At 53.9% G+C, this 21,487-nt stretch overlaps 1 protein-coding gene, 1 long non-coding RNA gene and 1 pseudogene across 3 annotated transcripts in view; 2 read left to right on the top strand and 1 right to left on the bottom strand.

The window, feature by feature from the left end:
- The first annotated feature begins 515 nt into the window (after nt 1-515).
- LOC108531928 (uncharacterized) lies at nt 516-7,119 on the top strand (annotated as a pseudogene).
- Nucleotides 7,120-7,295: 176 nt separating this feature from the next.
- On the top strand, nt 7,296-10,895 carry LOC108531929 (uncharacterized). 2 transcript variants are annotated; one of them, XR_001886316.1, is made up of 3 exons: nt 7,296-8,239; nt 8,495-9,670; nt 10,343-10,895. It is a non-coding gene; the product is annotated as an uncharacterized LOC108531929 (long non-coding RNA). The 2 variants fall into 2 exon arrangements; XR_001886315.1 differs by having other exon boundaries at nt 8,495-9,734.
- Nucleotides 10,896-19,833: 8,938 nt separating this feature from the next.
- TWIST2 (twist family bHLH transcription factor 2) overlaps nt 19,834-21,487 on the bottom strand; it is a 61,435-nt gene continuing 59,781 nt past the window's right edge. Inside the window, exon 2 of the mRNA XM_017875566.1 lies at nt 19,834-20,528. The gene's annotated coding sequence lies outside the window, so the exon portion shown is untranslated. The remainder of the gene's footprint in view (nt 20,529-21,487) is intronic.

The raw sequence follows: 21,487 nt of genomic DNA, 5'->3' as shown, positions 1-21,487 counted from the left end.
GACACAGGCAGGTCAAGAGGATTCGAGAGAGGCCCTAACAGATGTCTGGACAAGGCTATGTACTGTAAAACGAAAGGTCTGGAAGGAGAGAGGCAATCAGGCATCTTGGAGACTCCCTGCTCCACCTGCTCCAAGGGCAGTGTGGTCATCTTTGCTTCCTCCGTGGCTCCTCTGCCAGCCTGCTCCCTCTCCGTCCTCACAGGTCCTGGTCCCTCATCTCCCCAGCTTGCTCAAGGCTCACACACTGCAGCCTCCACGGCCCCTGCTGCTGAATCCAGATAGGTATCCTCCTGGTCTCCGCTCTTGCAGCCAGTGAGCTCAGCCTCTGTGTTTCCCAATTCCCAGGAGGACTCCACTTGGCCGACTCATCTTTTTGATCCAGGCCACCCATGCCACGGCCCTTGGCAGCTTAGTGGTTGGCTACCATCTGGTCCAGTGTTCACCCTGCTCCAATCAGCCAATGGGGAGGGACAGAGATTTGGCTGTTTACACAGAAGGGCTGTGGCAGGAAGACACTGTCAGCACAAAGGACATAAAAATGAAGGCAGGGAGGTTTGGTTTTGTTTTTTATTAAATCTTACGACTCCCAAGAATGGGCAGTGGGAGGAACTGGGCCTGTGGGGTCAGCAGGACCATCTGACAAAAAGAATGTGCAACGTTTTCCAACGTGATTCGTTTTGTCTTTTTTTTTTTTTTTTAATCTGTGAATTGTTGGGTCAATTCCAACATGATAAAGAGCCACATTTGTTAATCTTGGCATCAAAGTGATGTGTTTTCAAAATCCGAACAGAACTAAAGAAGTAACAAGTTTTACAGAGGCAAGACTAAGAAGTAAAGAAGTCACATCCTGTGTGAAAAGTCTGTTTCCAAAGAAAAAAACACAGATGAGCAAAAACACTCTGCTGAATAAAGACTTCCCCCACCCTCGTGGGACGCTGGAGCTGCTGTGTGCTGAATAAAGACTTCCCCCACCCTCGTGGGACGCTGGAGCTGCTGTGTGCTGAATCAAGACTTCCCCCACCCTCGTGGGATGCTGGAGCACTCTACTCTGATGTGAGTGTTTGGGGATCCGGGTTCCGGACCAGGACCTCCTCTGGGGCTTCCGCACGCTGCTCCTTGGGCGCGCCTTGTTTAGGGCTCTGTTGAGGGCATTGTGGTGGTAATGGCACCCACGGAACAAGAAGGGCATGGGCAGAGGTCTCGAGGGCCTTGTCTCTGGTGTGTCCGTCAGAAATGAGCATCCTCCCACCTGCCAGTCTAGGCACCCTGACCTGCAGGAAGTAGGCCGAGACACTCCAGCTTGAGGAGCGGGGACTGAGCTCAGCTTCCAGTACCTTTCCGGAACTTCTCATCTCTGGACATCGAAAACATGGAGCACCCACACAACCCCCCTGGCATGACAGCGAACACCTGGGTGGTCCTTTCTGCTCATTTATCAGCCCATTCCTTTCCCCAGTGGCGCTGCCGGTTCTATTTGGTTTCCACAGTTGCTTCCTTGCAGATGGAGACATGGAGGAAAACTCAGGCTATTTGCTGTTGTTTCTGTTGTTTTATTATGCTGCGTTTTGTCAAATCAGAAAACTCTCCATTTGCTCTATTTCCAGCAGTGGGAATGGACTGTGCAGAAGCCGCCCACACCTGGCAGGGGTCAAGATGAGCCCTAGGTCACCACGTTCGCTGGGACTCCTAGGATGGCACCTTCGCCAGGATTCCCAGGATGGCACCTTCACTGGGACTCCCAGGATGGCACCTTCGCCGGGACTCCCAGGATGGCACCTTCGCCGGGACTCCCAGGATGGCACCTTCGCCGGGATTCCCAGGATGGCACACCTGGCAGCAGTTCCTGTTTTCTTCGGTGTCATTGGAAACACTACTCTTTGGATGTGGGTTGTTGGGATGTCAATGTATCAAGAAAGATTTCCTTATTCTCCCTCCTGAAATTCTGCACAGACAACTGTTTTTAGCAACAGTGATGTAATTTCTATTTTTGGTGGCAGTTTTGAGCACCCTGTCAGTTGGAACTTTTTGTGTTGTAAACAGACAGGAGTTCCAGCCCAAATGGAGGTAAGCAGTAAGGACAGTGCACTCACCTCGGTGGAGACGCCAAAGGTTCAGGGACCTTCAGGAGAAGTCTGATCCAGCCGCTCAGTGATGCAGTGGGGACCGAGTGCCCTGCTCCCTCCACATGCCCAGGGGCTCCCATGCTGGCCTGGCCGCTCTGCAGAAGGCCACCCTAAAGAAAGGCAGCCGGCCCCAGCTAGAGCCCCGGGGTTCACGCTGGCTGAGCCACCTTCTTGTTTCTTCCGCAGCCCAGAGCTCTTCTCGCCTCCCCTGAAGGCCTTCCCAGGTGATGGGGGCCATGGAGACTGCATTGGACGCCTCTATGCACTGGCCACGAAGCACTTGCTGCGGGACTCCCTTGGAAACCCGAGACCCTAAATGCCATGGGACCCCAGGAGGAGGCACGTGTGCAGCTAGCAGTGCCGCTCTGTGGCGTGGAGATCGTTCTGCTCAGACATTCCCGAGTGGGGGCTTAGCAGCACAACTGGGTACCCTGTTGCTTCCAGCCCCTTGGGCCTGCAGACCCCCCACTAGAGATGGGCCCTCATGCCAGGCTTCTTACCTTGTGCAACTTAGCCTCCTGCTGCACCCCATCCACCAGCTCTGCCAGCACGAGAAGTCATCCCACACCCTCCTGCTTCCAGACCACCCGCTGTCTCCCACAGCCCCCATCTGTACCCTCTGGACTTTGCAGAGGCCCTCTGCTCTCCTTAGGGTTACAGAGCTCTGCATCCCTCTCCTCCCCTCCCCTGCAGCTGTCCCCAATCCTGCACCCCACACAGAGCCTGGGGCTCCACACTCCCTCACCACTGACCACACCTGCCAGGTGCTGCCCGCATCTCAACTCAGGCCGCCTGCTCCCGCCCTCCACGTTGGGGTCACGCAGCGAGTCTCCCAGGTCACTCTGCGCCTCCCTCTCCTTCGGTGTCCTGCCGCCTAGGCGGCCATGTCATTGCAGCCCTTGCTGCAGAATGCGTGCCTGGAAACCTCGTCCCAGCTCCCTGAATGCACTCCCTTCCCACAGGACATCCACACAAGACCACATCCAAACCTCCAAATGCCTCCTGGACACTTCACCTGGAGGCCTCACCTGCCTGGTGGCTCACAGAGGCTGGCTCCTCTCCCCGCCACAGCCAGGCTGCTCTGCTCCCCCTCCTCTTCACGTCCCCTCTCGGTGACCACCTGCTCCCCCATTTCCCACCTCAAGCAGTGCCCCTCTGTGGCATGGAGATCGTTCTGCTCAGACATTCCCGAAGGGGAGCTTAGCAGCACAACTGGGTACCCTGTTGCTTCCAGCCCCTTGGGCCTGCAGACCCCCACTAGAGACCCCCATTTCCCACCTCAAGGGCACCCTCCTCTGGGCCCCCTCCCCTGGCTGCTACCTATGACAGGCGGCAGCCTCCGGCCACCCTCCATGCCCAGCCATGCAGAGCCTGGGAAACGACAGGACGTGTGGCTGTCCTTTCACAGCCCCTGTCAGCTCCCCCAAGTCCAGCCAGAGCCGAGGCGCCCCGCACTGTGGCCCCTGGCACAAAGCCTTGGTCCTTCTTGAGTGCAGGTTGGGGGCAGTTTTGTTCTGTGAAGTTCCTTGGCCTTGAGCTTAGCTGGACCCCGCTCCTGGAAAGCCTGAGGGACACATTCCTCTATGCAAAGCCCCGTCTGAGTATCTTCGAGGAGCACTCTGCCGTTCTCACCCCTGGTTCAGGCTTTCATCTGCGTGGAGGGCCTTGTCTCCTGAGAGTCCCTGCCTCAGCCTCACCTGACTCCCAGAAGGCTCTGCAAAGGTTTGCTGGGCTGTTCCCCAAACAAGGGGCCACAGGAAGCTGGGGACTGCTGAGGGAGTGGGAGGCAGGGGAGACTATGTGTGCCCTTTCTCTTCCCCACCTGGATCTTGACTTTCCCTCACTGGAGACCTGAGGATGGAGTGCAGTGGCTCAGCTAAGCTTCTGCTAACAGCATGCTCGCTGTTTTGAAACAGCAATGAAGGAACATTTGGGAGTTGGGGTATGTGCAGAGAAAACATTTTCCTTGAATGTCTTTACTGAATGGGTGGGAATAGGTATGTGTGAAGGGGAAAAGTTCAGGGTACAGTGGTCAGGTCCTTGGGAGATGTTGGGGAGGGCTGTTTGGCCCTGCTCCTGAGGAGGGTGGGCCCAGGCTCATCCTATACGCACTAGTTCCGACGCCTCACAATTAATCGAACGGCTGAAAACAAACATACAAAAAGCTCTCAGCGTTGTGTTACCAGGGCAGCGGTGTGATGTCATCTGTTCATTCCAAGCTGTCACCCTGAGGCTGAGTGAAGTACATGGTAAGGACAGGCAGATGGTGCCTTATGCGCATCGCGCAAATAAGGTTTGTGTAGAGTATTTTGCTCATGGACTGGAATTCATTGGTTATTTTACTCACTGCACGTTCAGCTCTGCAAAGCGTCTTCTGCCTACCTCGGAGCAGCGTGGTGCCATTTCCCTTCCTCCTTCAGACTTTCTTCTACGTGGAGGTCCCCGTCCTACACAGGTCCCAGTCTCAGCTGACGCTCAGGCCCCAGGAGGCTCTGCGGAGATTTGCTGGGCTGTTCCCTCGCACACCGGGCTACAGCAAAGGTGGGCGCCACTGAAGGGCCTGGGAAGTAGAGGCGTAAGAGTCTATGGCAAAGCCTGCTGCACATAATCTGATTATTTGGCTCAAAATCAATAATCAGATCCTGTGCAGAATGTTCTCATGTAGATGATCTTATTCATTGTCACAAAAACCCACAAGAAAGGTAGAATGGAGGTTTCTAATCCCTATTTTAGAGCTGAGGAAACCAAGACCCAAAGTCCGTTTCCAACAGTGGCTTTTCTGCTTCTTCCAGGAACACAGCATGACACGCGCTGTGAACCTCGGCTGTGGGACAACCGCAGGAGAGACAACACTCAGCAAAAACAGAACCCACACCGCCCCCGTTTCGCTCAGCCCCTACTGCTCCACAGCTTGGAATGCAGCAAATGTTTCCGCTGCGCTCAAAGGGAAGGCTTTGCTTTAGAGTCAGCATGAGAGCTCGCCTCGCCTCCCCTCCATGCCCCTCCTCACCTGGTTGGGTTTGGACCTCAGCTCCCTGCTCCTCGCTCTAAGCCCTGGAATGCGAACCCCAAGGGCCAAACCCCCCGAGGCTCTCAGGTCCCAGGCGGGGACACCTTCTTGGCCTTGGCTGTCATGGCCCAGATGGAAGCAAAGAGAGCTCCCCTCTCCACGGGTCGGCTGGTCCTGCTGCCCTGAGAGCAGGAACCCAGGCTCAGGCTCTGCATGGAGTTCCCCATCTACCTCTCCCTGGGCGGCAACGCAGAGGCCACCTGCCTCTCACTCTCTGGGTCCCACCTGCAGCCTGTGCCAGTGGATTCTGTAGTCTCCACAGTGATGCTGGGAAAAGACCAAACACCCGGACAAAGCACGTGGACGGCTGCCGATGCCAAAATTGCAGGAAGCAAGGGAAAGGCAGCTGACTGCGACACTTTGCCAACCATGTGCGACACTCCAGGTACCTAGAGGCAGTGAGGCGCTACTGAACTGGTTCCTGTCCATGCTTGCAGAGGCTGCTGTCGCAGAGGCAGGGCAGGGGTGCATGGCTGTGCCAAGTATCCTTCTGGGATGAGCCGATTCTCTTGTCCCAGGTCGGGTATGATGGAGGGGCCAGAAGGTGTGTTTGAATAGCAGGCATTGGGGATTTGCAAAGGGCTGTGATTTCCTGGGCCTCCCATCTTACGCAGGCTCTTGGTTCCTCCCTTGGAGCGGGGACCTGGCTTTGGAAGGCCCTGGATCTTTGCTGGTTTCTGCTGTTATCTTGCAGTGTGACCGAGGTCAAGTCCATACCCTCTTCCCAGGTTGTTTCCCCTGCAGTAAAATTGCCTTTTGGAACTGAGCCCTTCAAGGGGAGGCGGCTGAAACAGTGGGGGTGATGCTGCGTGCTAAGCCCCGCCCCCTTCTCCTAAATATCTGCTTCTCTCCTTGTTGTCCTTTTTTACTTATTGATGGGTTAGACAGCCAAAAACCCTCTCTGAAAGAGTGTCTTGGCCCAGGCCCATCTGGGATGCTGTTGTGAGCCTCAAGTTCTATGGATCTACGCCTGGAAAGCTTTTAGCATAGAATGTTTTAGGTAGAAGACCAGGACCACAGAACAGGACCAGGACCCCAGAACAGGACCAGGACGCCAGAACAGGACTAAGACCATGAAATAGGAAGCAAGATACGTCCAGCACCCAGTTCAAAGAGAGGGCTGGGGACGCCAACACTTCACCTCCTTCCCAGCAAACTTGGAAGGCGCCAGGGCATCCCTGGAGCTGCTGCTGGCAGAGAAGAATCAGCGTCCACACGTGCAGCTCACGCTCGAGGAAGGGCAGGGGTGACGTCAGAGGCCTGCTTTGCCCAGCACACGCTTCTGGAACGGCTGGGATTTCAACTTTTAAGGTCTCAACTCCTTCTTCCTCCTCAGATCTTGGGATTTTGAAAATGATTCCTAAATGCCTTTCGATCTCAATTTTGCTCAAGGAGATGGACCTAATTTACTGCATTCCAACTGGAAACATTTTTGAGAGTAAAAATACCTGAAGACATATTGGGCCTGGAGGTAGCAGACTCAAAATTAAAGAAGGGACCCCTCTGTCCTCTCCCCCGATTGCATTGAGCACAGCATGTCGGGGATCAGTGAGTTTCCATGGCCCTGCAATCAGACCTTTTGCTCTCTGAAATTTAGCCTTGATTTTGAAGCCCTGAGCTTAGTATATGTAGATGAGCTGACGGGCCCAGGGAGTCACTCAGAAAGGCTGGAGGTCCTTCAGAGCTGCATTAGATACAGCGGGAGGGGGTCAAATTGCTAAATTCATCTGCCCCCCAGCCCTGAAAATTCCCAAACAGCAGAGAACTTCTCAGAAGACTTGTGAAGTTGGGAGTCTGCAGGTGGGTGGGGGTGATGGCATTCTACCCCAAGACAGCGTTTTGAAGTTGAAGCTCAACTTAAAATATTTGTTCCTATTTTTGAGACAGTGTCTTGCTCTGTCACCCAGGCTGGAGTGCAATGGCACCACCTCAGCTCACTGCAGCCTCGACCTCCCAGACTTGAGCAATCCTCCCACCTCAGCCTCCTGGGTAGCTGGGACTACAGGCATGCACCACCACACTTGGCTGATGTGTGTGTGTGTGTGTGTGTGTGTGTGTGTGTGTGTAGAAATGGGGTTCTGCCCTGTTGCCCAGGCTGGTCTCAAACTCCTGAGCTCAAGCCATCTGCTCTCCTTGGCTTCCCAAAGTGCTGGGATTACAGATGTGTGTCACCTCGCCCAGTCACCTTATGCTTTTGGAGGGACATCACCAATCAGACAGTGGCCTGGGCTGGACATGGCATCCCTGGAAGACGGCCCCTCTCTAGGGTATACTGTTCATGTGACTCTCAGAGCAGGCGTGGCCAGGGAGTGTGACAGCTTTGTATCCGTGTCCTGGAGCTGCCGCAACGAGGCACCGAGGGCAGCGGGCTCAGGCCTCAGAAACGCATCCTGTCCGGGCGGTGGAGGCTGAAGCCCTAGATCACAGTGTGGGCGGGGCTGGGTCCTTCCCAGGCTGTTCAGGGGGGCTCTGTCCCAGGCCTCTCTCCTGGGCATGCAGGTGCTAGCTCCGCTTGTGTCCTTCACCTCCCCTTCCCTCTACTTGTGTCTGCCTCTGTCCCCACATCTCCTCTTTATGAGGACATTGGCCCTATTGGATCAGTGCCCTCTCTAATGACCTCATTTTAATTCAGTGACCTCTGTGGAGACCCTCTCTCCAGAGAAGGCCTCCTTCAGAGAAAGCCTCCTTCAGATAAAGCCTCCTTCAGATAAAGCCTAAAGCACTGGTGGTCAGGACTTCAAAGTGTGAATTTCAGGGGGACACACTTCAGCCCATTACAGACCTGATGGCTTCTGCAGGACACCAAGCCCATCCCATGGCTTATGGAGGAAGAAGCCAAGTGGAGAGGGGGAGGTGGTCGGGCCACCCCTTCCATGGCCAGCAGCAACTGCGCCCGTGTCTGGGCACTTCCTGGGTGCTGGACCCGTGCAGAGCGTATTCATGCCTTGCCCCAACTCGTCCTGGAGGAAGGTGCTGTGAGCCCCCATGCACCATCGAGACGGAGGCTGAGGCGAGGGCAGGCGGGAGCTGAGACCCATCTCAGGAGGTGGATATTTTTATCATTGGGTGTTTGTATTTTTCTTATGATAAGAGCCTTTGTCTCTTTCTTCTTGCACATCATTTGTTGCTTGCTTTTATTCTTATCTGGTTGTTTTCTGTGTGGGTTATGGATCCCCAAGCCGCCTTCCCTCGGTCCCAGCCCAGGTTGTGGCTCCCCTGTGTGACTCCCAGGACCCAGGATAGACGTCAATCGTGTCCCCTTGTGGGTGCCTTCAGTTTAGCACCTGCCTGTCCCTTCCAGGAGTCTCTAATACAGGACTTATGTCTTCATGAAGACACTACTGTGCTGGTTCGTGTTCTCCGGAGGAGCAGAGCCACTCAAGTTGTGCACATCAGAAGAGAGTGATTTTAAGGAACTGGCTCACACTGGCAAGTTCAAACTCTGCAGGGTGGGCCGGCAGGCTGGAAACCTGGGAAGGAGCTCATGTCCCAGTTCCAGGCCTCAGGCAGTCTGGGGGCAGAATTCCTTATTGCTCAGGGCAGGTCAATCTCTTTGTTCTAATCAGGCCTTCAACTGATTGGGTGAGGCCCACCCCCTTGGACAAGGGCCACCTGCTTTACTCGAATGCTAATGTCATCTAGAAACACCTTCACAGGAGCATCCAGATTAATGTTTGACCAAATATCTTAGCACCGTGGCCCAGCCAAGCTGACCATAAATTAATCATCACACTGTCTAATGCCAAAATAATTCAAGTCTTTTTTTAAGTGAAAACAAGTTTATTAAGAAAGTAAAGGAATAAAAGAATAGCCACTCCATAAGCAGAGCAGCCCCAGTAGTTCAAATCTTTACTGAAGTCCCAAGATGCTTGTGGGAGGAAGGTGTACTCTGAATGTACGCAAAAATCTTAACATTTCTCTCTCCTTGGCCACTCTCCGCATTGCTTGCTATGACTCCCCGCAAACTGCTTCCCTCACTCTCAGCCCTGAACCCAGAGATACCCCAGCCCCCAGCACTCCTACACTTCCTTCTGCCTCCCACTTTGCTCCTGTCCCGTCCTTCCTTCTCCTCCACAGGTGACTCCCAGCCACTTCCAGTCCTCACCCTGTCCCGACTTCTCCACCTTTGTCTCTTCACCAACCCTGAGGCCTTGCCGTGCAAGTCCAGGCACTGAGCCAGCAAAGGCAGAATCCACCACCCTCAGGTGGGGAAGGGGAGCAGAGAGCACGGGGCACTCTTCCTTCTGCACATTTCCTGGGCATTTCCACCCCATTGCTCGCGAAGTTTGGCCAGCTGGTAGCTTACGGAGCCAAGACTCCTCCAAGCCCCTCAAGACTGCAGGCCCAGCCCTCCCAGCTTCGGTTCAGATCGGGGAGGAGAGCATCAGTGTTCCTGCTTCTGCAGCACCACCGTCCTCCCCAAGGTGGAGATGATGTCGACAAAGGGGGTACTGAAGCAGATGGAGCGGTGCAGGTGGTGAGTCCCTAAAACGCAGGTGGAAGGTACATGCTGCCACAGGCTGAGACAAGCAGATGGGAAGGTGGGTGTCTCTGTTGGAATACCAATCCTTGGCCCCAGAATTCCTGGTGGAGAATCCTCCAGTAAGAATGCTTGCTGGGCACGCTCCGTTTGGGAGGAGTTAATCCAACAGGTCCTGTTTCTTTCTTAAGGACCGAGGCCACTGTGGGAGCATGGGCTGCCTAATGCCGTCCCAGTTGTTGCTAGATGAATGGTGGGACCTGCCATGTAAATGGCTATTTAATGCCTTTTCTAGGTTGTGTGTCCTCCTGGAATGGGGCTTCTGGCTTCCTCAGTCCTGGAGGCTCAGAAGGATGTAGGTTGTGCCTTTTGGGGAATGCTTCCAGGGACCTACATGTTACGTGCCTCTGTCCATATTTTCAACAAGCTTTTCAGATCACAGTTTTAATGTCCATTAAGGAACTATCTCATTTGGCCAAGGGAGGCATACACATGTGGGTACTCTAAGATAACACAATTTGAAGAGATTTGATATGAAACTGTCAGACTGGGGTATGATCATTCTCACTGCAAGAGAAATACTTGATTAAAATGCATTGAAGACATATTTTAAATGTGTATAAATGCACTCTCTCAGTGCATTTAAGACAGATGCATTTTACTTTCCAGGCTTTTCACATCAAGTCATGCCTGTGCCCACAGACAGGGGAGGAGGTGACATGAGGCTCCAAGCTCTGGAGCCTTGGAAGTCAGGCAGGCCCTGCTGGAATCACAGCCCCTTTACTCCCAGGCAAGTCAGCTCGCCTCACCAGACCTCTGTGTGCTTCTCTGTGAAGTGGGGATAAGGGAGAGAGTCCCTGTTACTTGCGTTTTCATGGGCTTAATCCTCTCTGTCCAACGAATGTGTGAGAAAGCAAAGGTGACTGTGGCATAGACATGGTTACCAATAGACCGGCCGCTTACTGCGTCGTCCCCACTCAGACGTTCCTGCACCGGACTCCTGGTGGCTCCTCTCATCTTCTCAGGCACACCTAAGGAGTCAGTCTCTCCTGACAAGTGGATCCAATGACACAACTGAGACTGAGCACCAAGGGGACGTGATGCTGGGAGCTTGTCCCAGGAGACGCGACTGAACCCCAGAAGGGCCCCATGGGAAAACTGATAAAGCCTGAAATGTGTGTGCAGACATGGACCTCTTTATTACACACAACGACCATTAAAATCTCTCCTGCTGTGGTGTAATTATTTTCCATAAATTATTGGGGTACTGGTGGTATCTGGTTACATGAGTAAGTTCTTTAGTGGTGATTTGTGAGATTTTGGTGCACCCATCACCTGAGCAGTATGCACTGCACCCTATTTGTAGTCTTCTAATCCCTCGCCCCCGCCTACTCTTCCCCCAAAGTCCCCAGAATCCATTGTGTCATTCTTATGCCTTGGTGTCCTCATAGCTTAGCCCCCACATATCAGTGAGAACATACGATGTTTGGTTTTCCATTCCTGAGTTACTTCACTTAGAATAATAGTCTCCAGTCTCATCCAGGTCATTGCAAATGCTGTTGGTTCATTCCTTTTTATTGCTGCATAGTATTCCATCATATCTATCTATTTATCTATCCATCTATCTATCTATCTATCTATCTATCTATCTATCTATCTATCTATCTATTTATCTATCTCTATATCAGAGTTTTTTATCCACTCGTTGATTGATGGGCATTTGTGTCGACTCCACGATTTTGCAGTTGTGAATTGTGCTGCTATAAACATGCATGTGTAAGTATCTTTTTTGTATGACTTCTTTTCCTCTGGGTAGATACGGTAGTGGGATTGCTGGATCAAATGGTAATTCTACTTTTAGTTCTTTAAGGAGTCTCCACACTGCTCTCCATAGCAGCTGTGTGAGTTTACATTCCCACCAGCAGCGTAGAAGTGTTCCCTGTTCACTATGGTGTAATTTTTAAGTTTAAGCTTTTAATCTCAGATGAATCTATCTATCTACCTACCTACCTATCATCTGTCTACCTATTATCCATCTGTCCTAAAATATTCACAGGCTTACAACGGAAAAGGGCTCTTGTCTTCCTCCTTTCACATCCCAGAGCCCCAGCGTTGGGAGGGTTCTTTCAGTGTTTTTATCCATTTCTTCTGGTATTTATCTCCATTTTTAAAAATAACATGCTTAGGCTGTGGAGTGCGGTGGCTCACGCCTGCAATCCCAGCACCTTGGGAGGCCAAGGCGGGCGGATCACCTGAGATCACGAGTTCAAGAACTGCCTGGCCAACATGGCGAAACCCCGTCTCTACTAAAATATGCAAAAAATTAGCCAGACGTGGTGGCAGGTGCCTGTAATCCCAGCTACTTTGGAGGCTGAGGTAGGAGAATCTCTTGAACCCGGGAGGCGGAGGCTACAGTAAGCCCAGATTGTGCCATTGCACTCCAGCCTGGGTGACAAAGCAGGACTCCATCTCAAATAATAATAATATACTCTCAAATAATAAAATACTAACAAGCTATTATTATTATTAATAAGATACTATTATCTCAAATAATAATAATAATAGCATGCTTAGAATGTTCTTTATGAATTCTTCAGTTCTAGGCGTGATCTTCTGTCTTTCCACACCGGGAACCGAGGACTCAGCTCTTCAACATCCACCTTCCCACCTGTTTCTGCTCCTCGTGCGCCTCTCTAACTTAAGTCTTAATTAATAGTTGAATCTGTTTTACTGTTTCCATCATTATAGCTGTGATATAATCACAGTTCGCAAAACGAAATCACATACTGCACTGCAATCCCACTTCTTTCCTTTTCAAACTTTTTGTTTTTCTTAAAGTTAATCATTGTTTGTTTCCTGTTTTCCCTTTTCTTTTTTTGGTGTGTGTGTGGCTTTTTATGAACTTTTCACTCGTTCAGCCCCAAACTTTGCTAAAAAAACAAAACAAAACAAAATACACACACACACACACACACACACACACACACACACAAAACACCTGGGGTCTCTCAGCGCCATTGCTTTCCTTGCAGACATTGCTTTGGTGACACACCCAGCACTGGGCTGCTTTGCCCGAGGCCATCCTGGAACCCTGCTCGGGATGTTGCTGTCCTCTAGGCGGGATCCTTTGCTTCCCAGATCTTCTGGTTTTCAACCAGAAGGAGCTTGTTGAGTCAGGCCAGCAGGGAGGGGAGCTGACCTTTTCCCGTTTGCGCCAGAGATCCCTGCTCTGTACCCACCTACTGCGTCTGTGGGCTCTGTGCCCTCTGGTTGGGGGTCAGTGGTGGCCTGTGGAAGGGGACCAGTGGTGGGAGGAGAGCAGGCCAGAGTTTCTTCCCTAGCTCTGTCCCTCCCAGTCGTGCGCAGCCCTCAGCAGCCTCCACAGAGTGTCCTGAGTTCCAGCGACCGCACCACCCCAGTGGCAGCTCACCACCTGCTGCCACCCCAGCTGCCACTCCAGCTGTGAGCGCCCCACATTCTGCCACACCTCACACATAGCTCCGGCCAAACTTCCCTTAAACCACGGAATCTGGGCGCAGGCCTGGGGTCCTGCAAGGTCCTGGTGGGGAGGCCTGGGGCTGCTGCTGATGTCTTTACTCCGCACTCACAACTGACAGGGCACCTGGGTCCCCACGCCGGGGGTCGAAGCCGTCAACCCACTGTCCCAGCACTACTGTGGGGCTGTCCAATGTGGTTGCAATGGACAAGGCTTTGCTGAGGCCAGGGGGCCTGGCTTCTCCCCACTCCTGTTTCCACAATGGGGTCCCCCATAGCCTGTCTCCCATGGCTCTCTGTGTTCCAACGTGGAGCAGTGATGTCCCTGGAGATTCAGAAAGACTCACAGGGTTCCTGCAGCCCACCCCACCTTCCTTCTAGTCCCAGAACCTGGGTGTGTGGTCGAGGCAGTGGGTTTGGGTACCCCAGGCCAGGCCCACTGGGTTCCCGGAGATGGTCTTGACCTTGGCTGAGCCTCCACTGATTGTAAAGGTGACACTTAGCCCTCTCCCGCCTCTCTGTTGTTTTATTTTTCCAAATTGCTCAGAACCTGGGCAGGGGAGAGGGACAGTAACTACTAGCTCCCTCGATCATCCCAGCACTGGTGCTTCGACGTCAGCACTGTGTGTGCTGCTGCGGGCCGCGCTTCTTTCCCTCCCTCCTCCTTCTTTCCCTCCCTCCTCCTTCTTTCCCTCCCTCCTCCTTCTTTCCCTCCCTCCTCCTTCTTTCCTTCTCGGTGTAGGACATTCCCATGGCCCTTTCAACCTGGAAGCACCTCTAAGCTCTGAATCCTGCTCCTCTCTGTTCTGTCTTTCTGGGACTCCTCATTGGACTTCCTGGATTCGTGCTCTGCTCAAATCTCGTTTTTTTTGTTGTTTTTTGTTTCTTCTTCTTCTCTTTGTCTTTTTGCTCTGCTGCCTATGATTTCCCTCATTTTGTCTTCCAAAACTGCTACTAAAGTTTCCATTCAAAAAATGGTGTTCCTAATTCAAGGAGATCTCTGGAATTCTCAGTTTTCTTTTTCGCCGGTTGCTGTATCTCGGAGTACGGGAGCTTCTCTCCGACAGCACTTCTGACGTGGTTCTCCCCCTTCCCCTGTGCTCTTTCTTCTGTGTGTTTGTTCTGGCCTGTCTGTCCCGGGTGTCCATTTATAATGGCAGCTGAGAGGGGTTCTCCTGCCTCCGGCCTGGAGAGGCAAGGCTGGGCTTCCAGCGGCTGGCACTGAGCAGGGGAGAAGCGGGGAGCCTCCTAGAGTTACCCCAAATCCTCCATTCCCACCTGCTCCACACGGCTGTGCTGGGGTTCAGACCCTTCCTGGACCCCTCCAGCTGGCAGGAGTGGGGGAGGGTGGTCATCAACTCTGAGCTGGGAAGAGGGTCTTCCCATGCCTCTTGCAGACCATCAGCCAGTCCTGCGGCTTTAGCCCCATGCTGTACCTCAGAATTAGAGGTTTTGTCACCTGCCAGTCCCCAGTCCTTCTGGGACCAGCCTGCTGGTCCAGCTTCCCAGACTCAGGCCTCCCTGCTGCATTTCCCCTTTCGAGGTTCAGCCGAGGAGCTGCCCACCCTTTCCCACTCATCTTCCGTGAGCCTGCCAAGGTCTCCTGTCTGCAGGCTGCCCCCGGCCCTCTCTGCTGTGCATTCGCAGGTCATTCCTTCTTTGATGTCACTTTCAGGGTCTGTATTCATTCCCTGTGGCTGCTGCACCAAACAACCACAAACTGATGGCTTCAGAAGTGGATTCTCCTGGAGTTCTGGGGTCAGACATTTGAATCGAGGTGTGGTGGGGCTGGTTCCTTCTGGAGGCTCTGAGGGAGCACTGGCTCCAGGCTGCTCTCCAGCGTTCCTCACTTGTGGACACGTCACTCCCATCTCTGCCTCTATCATCTCCCGGCATTCTCTGAAATCTCCCACTGCCCTTCTCTTGTAAGGCTGGCCTTGGATTTAGGAGCCACCCCAAATCCATATGGTCTCATCTCCAGATCCTTAACTTAATTACATCTGCAAAGGCTGTTTCCAAGTAGGGTCCATCCACAGGTTCCAGGGGTGCAGATGTAAACATCTCTTCTGGAGGATTTCAGGGGGGAACACTGATAATCAGGCGTGTGTAAACACACAAACACCTAAACACACGTCCTGCAATGCAGAGCTGCCGGACAGCTTCCTGCCCTCCCTGCTCCCTCCCACGCTTCATCCCTAGACCACCGGAACCCAGGCATAGCCTGATCATCCTTCCTGGCCAACGCACCCCTGCACCCCTCCCATCCCTCTCCCCTCCTCTGGCTCCCACTCATGCCCTCCCCACTTTCTTTCAGCAGTCGGGCCTGTTTCCTGAATCACTGAGTCAGCGAGTGATGAGACCTGCTGGAAGCATGTGGAGGATGGGCGAGTCCACTCAGCCTTGGATGGGGTGGCAGGAAAAAGGCAGCCCTAAGCCCAGCCCAGGTCAGGATGAGAGTCTTTACTCAGGAGGACAGAACTGGCAGTTGGCAGAGAGCAGGCCCAGGAGTAGATATTGGGGTCTTCATCTCAGGGAGACTGGGGCTTGGAGGGGGAAAGTCAAGCCCACTGGGGTGTAAACCAGTGTGGCCATGAGCAGGCAAAGGGCCTGGCTATTTCTAAAGAGCCCTGACCCTCCCAGGCAGCTGTTGACTTCCTTTAGGGAAAGGACACTTTGAGTCTTCCTACGGGCTGGGAGTCAGAACAGACCTTTGCCCTATCGTTCGGTTATGAGGTGCCCACATTCAATCCCATGAGGGCTGCCATCGCCATGCTCTCTGGGCCTTTGCTTGCCCTGGCTGTTGCAGCTCAGGCGGCTCCCATCCTGTGTGGGCAGTGAGGCGGTGCTCCATGGATGGAGGGTTAGACTTGTCTCGCCCCAAGCCAAAGGGCTTAAGCGGGAGACAGAGTGTGGGTTATGCCGCCCACAGAGAAGCAGGATGCAGAGACGGTACAGATGGCCCTGGCCCCAGACGACGTGGCATCTTAGTCTGTGGGTTGAAGGCATCTGTGGGGCAGATTGCCTCTTTACAGGTTGGCCCCTATGTGTAGCGGCCCGCAGGCATACCCATGCCACACACAGGGAGGTGTTTGAAGAGCCTCCGACGGCATCGTTTCTATGACTGACCGCCATTTTCACGGCCTTGCAGGCACAGGATAACACAAGGCTGCACCTGGCCTCTGTAGCCACGTGGAATATACTGCCTCTCCCCAGGACCCACCCTGCCCTCGAAGGCCACACTCTTCCAGACAGCCCATCCCACTCAGCCTTACCCAGAGGCTTACCCAGAGGTCCCCTCTGAGGGCCCCCACCTCCTCTTCTGGGGTGCTCAGGGCTGCCAGCAACCCCTCGAACTATGTCACTCAGAGCCACACAACACCCTGCAGACGGCACTGGGGCCACAGGGAGATGGCTGACCTCAGGCTGAGTTCCCGTTGCCTCTTGGCTGCCCCATGACTCCCGGCTCCCACTGGACCTGTGTTCCATCAGCTACAACCTAGAGTCCCACCTCCGTCTGCAGTTGCTTTCAAAAGCAAAGAGTGAGACTTTTCCATCGAGACGTGTTGGTCTTGGCCACTGCACAGGCCCAAGGCTGTGTTTCAGATCTGAGCCTGTGGACCTGCAGAGGAACCCCCGCCCCCAGCGTGTCTCACCCTGCGGGGAAATTCAGACTCAAGGCCCCCACCTGCCTGGCCAATGGCCCTCCCTCAAGGATGGTCTGCGATGCCAGGGCCTGACTGGGTGCAGAGGTCCCAGCAGCGCTGCTGCCCCCTCCAGGTTCCCTCATCCCACACGTCTGCACCCAGGCCCCTCAGGTTGACCTGGTCGCCTGACAGCTGGGGACTCCTTCGGGCTGCCCTTGAACACAGGTGGAGGTGAGGGGATTTGGTATGTTTTCCTTTAGAGAGCCCCTGGGGCTCTGAACGCTCTCCTGTTCTGCGGACTCAGTCATCTGACCCTGAAAATATGTGCACACCAGCTCTCACAGGTCTGTTCTCAGGGCCATGACCGCAGAGGGCTCTGGTTGATGCCAGAGCCGTTGTGACACCCCGGAGCAGGAGCCAGTGTGGGGAAGTGGCCCCACGACACTGGGGAGGAGGAGCCAGCAGCAGGTTACAGGACAGCATGTACCTGCGTCCATAGACATGCATCACACACACACAAATACACGCATGCCAGCGTGCGTATGGAGCCATAGACACACACATGCGTGTTCCAGAAGCATCTTTCGGCACCCCTTCCAGGAATGTGTGTGCAGGGGTGAAAACAGGAAGGGAGCCCGTATTCACGGCCACGTATTTCCACGTAGCCTAAGGTGTTGGTGACCAGCTCCTAGGGCACCCAGAGTTGGAGACAAAGCCCCAGGAGAGACCCCAGGAGAAGCCAGGGCTGGGGGAGAAGGAGACCCTGATATGCCGACCAGAGTGTGGGGTGGGTGGGCCGGGAACAGGCAGCCGCCAGTGACGCCCGGAGATGCAGCCGCCACAGGGAGGCCCTGGGATGACCCCTTGGCTGGGTCACTGCTCTGAGGCCCCCACTGAACCCCATTCCTGACCTCCCACGTGGGGTCAGGTTGCTCCCTCATTTGCACGGGGCCCTCTCATTCCTCGCCTCCTCTGCCTTGGGCTTGGGTGTGCACACTCACAGGGCTGGGTCCCCCACAAACGTGACAAGGGGCTGTTGCTGAGCAGGAAACCAGGCTCAGGCACCAAGCAGAGGAAGAGTGAAGTTTTTAACTTGGAAACCAAGAAAGAGGCTCCTTCTGGCCCCACCGTCCATCAGCTTTGCATTGCGTGATTTGGGATTGTTTCTATCTGAATCACGTCAGGAAGGAGGGCATCATGGCCTTCGTGGTCTTCGTGGCCCCTACGGGCCTCTGCAGAGCATGCCAGACAGTACGGGGGAGGGCAGGGTCTCTTGCTGCTGGGACCACTGCTGCCCTATTCTATCTCCCCAGAGTCTCGTGTGTGCACACGTGTGCATGTGTGTGCTGGTCGTATGTGCATACATTCATGTGGCATGGGTATGTGTGTGTCTGAAGTGTGCCAAGTGTGTGCACATGCAGTGTGTGTGCGTGTGTGGTGTGTGTGCATGTGTGTGTGGTATGTGTGTACATGCATGTGTGTGGTGTGTGTGTACATGCATGTGTGTGTGGTGTGTGCATATGCAGTGTGTGCATGTGTGTGTGATGTGCATGTGCAGTGTGTGCATTGTGTGGTGTGTGTGCATGTGTGTGGTGTGTGTGCATGTGCGGTGTGTGTGTGCATGTGTGTTGTGTGTGTGCATGCATGTGGGTGTGGTGTGTTGTGGTGTGTGTGTACATGCATGTGTGTGTGGTGGTGTGCATGTGTGGTGTGTTGCACATGTGTGTACATGCATGTGTGCATGGTGTGTGTACATGCCACGTGTGGTGTGGTGTGTGCATGTCAGTGTGGAATTTGTGTGTGTGGTGTGTGTGTACATGCATGTGTGTAGTGTGTGTGTGCGATGTATGCATGTGTGTGTGTGTCTTTGTGCTTGTTGCATGTAGTGGGTTCTGGGACTTGCGCTTCAGGGATCTGTCACCTGGACAGGCGCTCAGGGCCCCTCATGGGGATGCCAGCCCCAGCAGAAGCCAGTGCCGCGCCAAGGTCACCACCAGGAGCCAGATGGAAGCTGAGGTCATGCTGGTGTTTCTAGAGCTAGTGCCCTTGCCATGGTGGACCTGGGGGCAGGGTGGGAGTGGGAAATGAGGCTTACAGGCCACCGCCATCCTGCCAGAGAACCCTACTTCTAGAACCCCTGTCTGGGAGCTGGGTGGGCTCTGTGTGCCCACTGCTTGGTGAGCAGCTCCACCCAGCGGACCCCGGTACCAGGTGTCCCCCAGGAGACATGCCTTTGGTGTCTCAGGGTAGTGACCTGGTGACTCACAGTCCCCAGAGCTGGAAGCCTCCACCCTGGGGTCCACAAGCACCACCCACCCCCACAGTGCTCATGGGTGCTGACATGGTAAGGAGGCAGCAGGCAGGGCATGGAGCCCTTGCCCTCATGCAGAGGTGCCCACCTGCACCAGACCTGGGCTGACTCTCCTTGGTGGCAGATCATGGTCCTTGTGAGATTTCTGGGCAGGATTCCAACCTAACCTGCACATCCGGGTGTTCCATCCTTAGCCAGCTGCCTGGTGAGCTCACAGTCAACATGGCACGGATGCACGTGCAGCAGACAGTGATTCGTTCGGACAGGCAGGCAGGTGATGGCACAAATGAATGCCATGCTTGGGAGAGCAGGGAATACCACCCAGGGTGAGCAGCAGGGAAGGCTGGCCCTGACTTTGGACAGCAGGGGCGGTGCACAGGATGGGCATGCTTCTGTATCAAGAGTGGGGCATGGGTGTGACAGCAATGGTCTCTTGTGCTGAGGCTGCTGGGGAGCAGCAGAGGACCAGGCACTGGGAAAGGGCTGAGGCCCCCTCTGCTCTCCCAGGCCCGGGTCTGTTCACACTGGCAACCGTGTTAGAGTTGGTAGTTTCTAGAAATTTCTGCAATTATGCACAGTATAAAACGTCTCACATCCTCTCTCGTGCCTTTTAAAGTGAAGCAATATTGATTCCTGCGACCTGTTCTGACTCTCTCAGGCCATGCCCTGAGCTGCGAAGTAGAGATGAGAACAGAGATGGGGAGACCATGGCTGCGCGGACGTCTTTATTTTTCCCGGGTGGGGAGCAGGATACACAGCCACACTGCAGTCACTTAGCTTGTAAAAATATCTCAATAAATAAAACAAACAAGCAACATATACACTGAACAGAGAATATTTTTTTAAAATGGCTAGCCGAGCAAATCATGGAGAAAGAAAAAGAACAGCGGCATGAAAATCAGAATTCCAGGCTGACTTGAAACAATCAGGCAGAGGCTCGGGGGAGGGGAAGGAACTCAGGGGTCCTCTTCTGAGAGCCTTGGTCCAGTTTCGACAGAATTGTACAAGAATGCATTTCTGTTTTATTAAAAAAATAGACATTAAAAAAGGCACTTAGAGGGAAATACAAATTCAAAATCCAAATCCTCATAAATGTGTTCCTGAATCTAGACGTTTTCAGAAAGAATAAACCTCCCCCAAAACATAAGACCCAGAAGAAAAATCCAAACAGAGACAAGATGACCATGACAACGTCACCAGCAAGAGGGCTGGGGGTGCCCTTCCTATGTGGGGACCGTCCTGGGGGAGGACGGGAGCCCGGGTCTTCTGTCCGATGTCACTGCTGTCCCCTCTCTCGACGCTGGTGGAGGGCAGAGGTGAGGGTCTCCTGAGGTTGTTCAGGTTTCAGAAGTTACAGACTCGAATGCATCCCAATTCCACTTGCGCTGCCGACGCGACGGACAGCCTGGAAGATAAGGAAGGGGGACGGTGAGCTAAGGCCGCCTCGCTCGGCGTCCTGCAGGATTGTCCCAAGACTGTCTCAAGGCTGGGTGGGACGGGACACGGGGCCGGCCTTGAGAGAGCTGGCTCTGTTCTACTCACGTTCCTCCCAAAAGACACGGGACAGGTGACTGCTACTGGGCCAGCCCAAGCTTCTGCAACCCCTGCCCCCAGGGCCAGGCCAAGCCCAGAGCACCCTTTCCCACTCCCGAGTGCCCTTTCCTGCCCCCAAGTCTACTCTCTCACACTCACCACCCCTAGGCCTCTCCCTGGCCAGTGCTCGGCATAGCTGTGAATGCTGTCTGGCTGTGGGTGAGCCCCTCAGAACAGGCTGCCTGGGGACAAGATGTGCACACTGGCCCTATACAGGCCTGAGGGAGCTGTGGGGTTTTGGGCAGCAGAGGGCTGTGTTTCAGGGAGGAGGATGCAGAGAAATGGGTCAGCCGTGGGGGGAGCTGTCTACGGTGGATTCTTGCTTTAAAATTTGTGCTTTTGACACAATTATAGATTCACAGTAAGTTGCAAAAACAACATAGAGATGTCCCATGTGCCTTTCATGCAGTTTCCACACATACCACACCCACAAACACGCCCCACCCCCACATACGCACACACACACCACACAAACATACCACACACTACACACACCATGCAAACATACCACACACTACCATACACCCCACACTGTACATACACACCACATACACATACCACACACACAAACACACCACACTGCCACGTACACACACACACTACGCACACCACACACCACACAAACACACTACACCCCCACATACACACAAACACACACCACACACACCACACACCACACAAACATACCGCATACTACACACACACCCCACACTGTACATACACACCACATACACATACCACACACACAAACACACCACACTGCCACGTACA

Source organism: Rhinopithecus bieti, unplaced genomic scaffold (genome assembly GCF_001698545.2).
Source record: "Rhinopithecus bieti isolate Rb0 unplaced genomic scaffold, ASM169854v2 scaffold_7884, whole genome shotgun sequence".
NCBI classification, from domain to species: Eukaryota; Metazoa; Chordata; class Mammalia; order Primates; family Cercopithecidae; genus Rhinopithecus; species Rhinopithecus bieti.
Note: the sequence above shows the minus strand (reverse complement) of the source record. Positions and strands in the feature narration are given on the sequence as shown.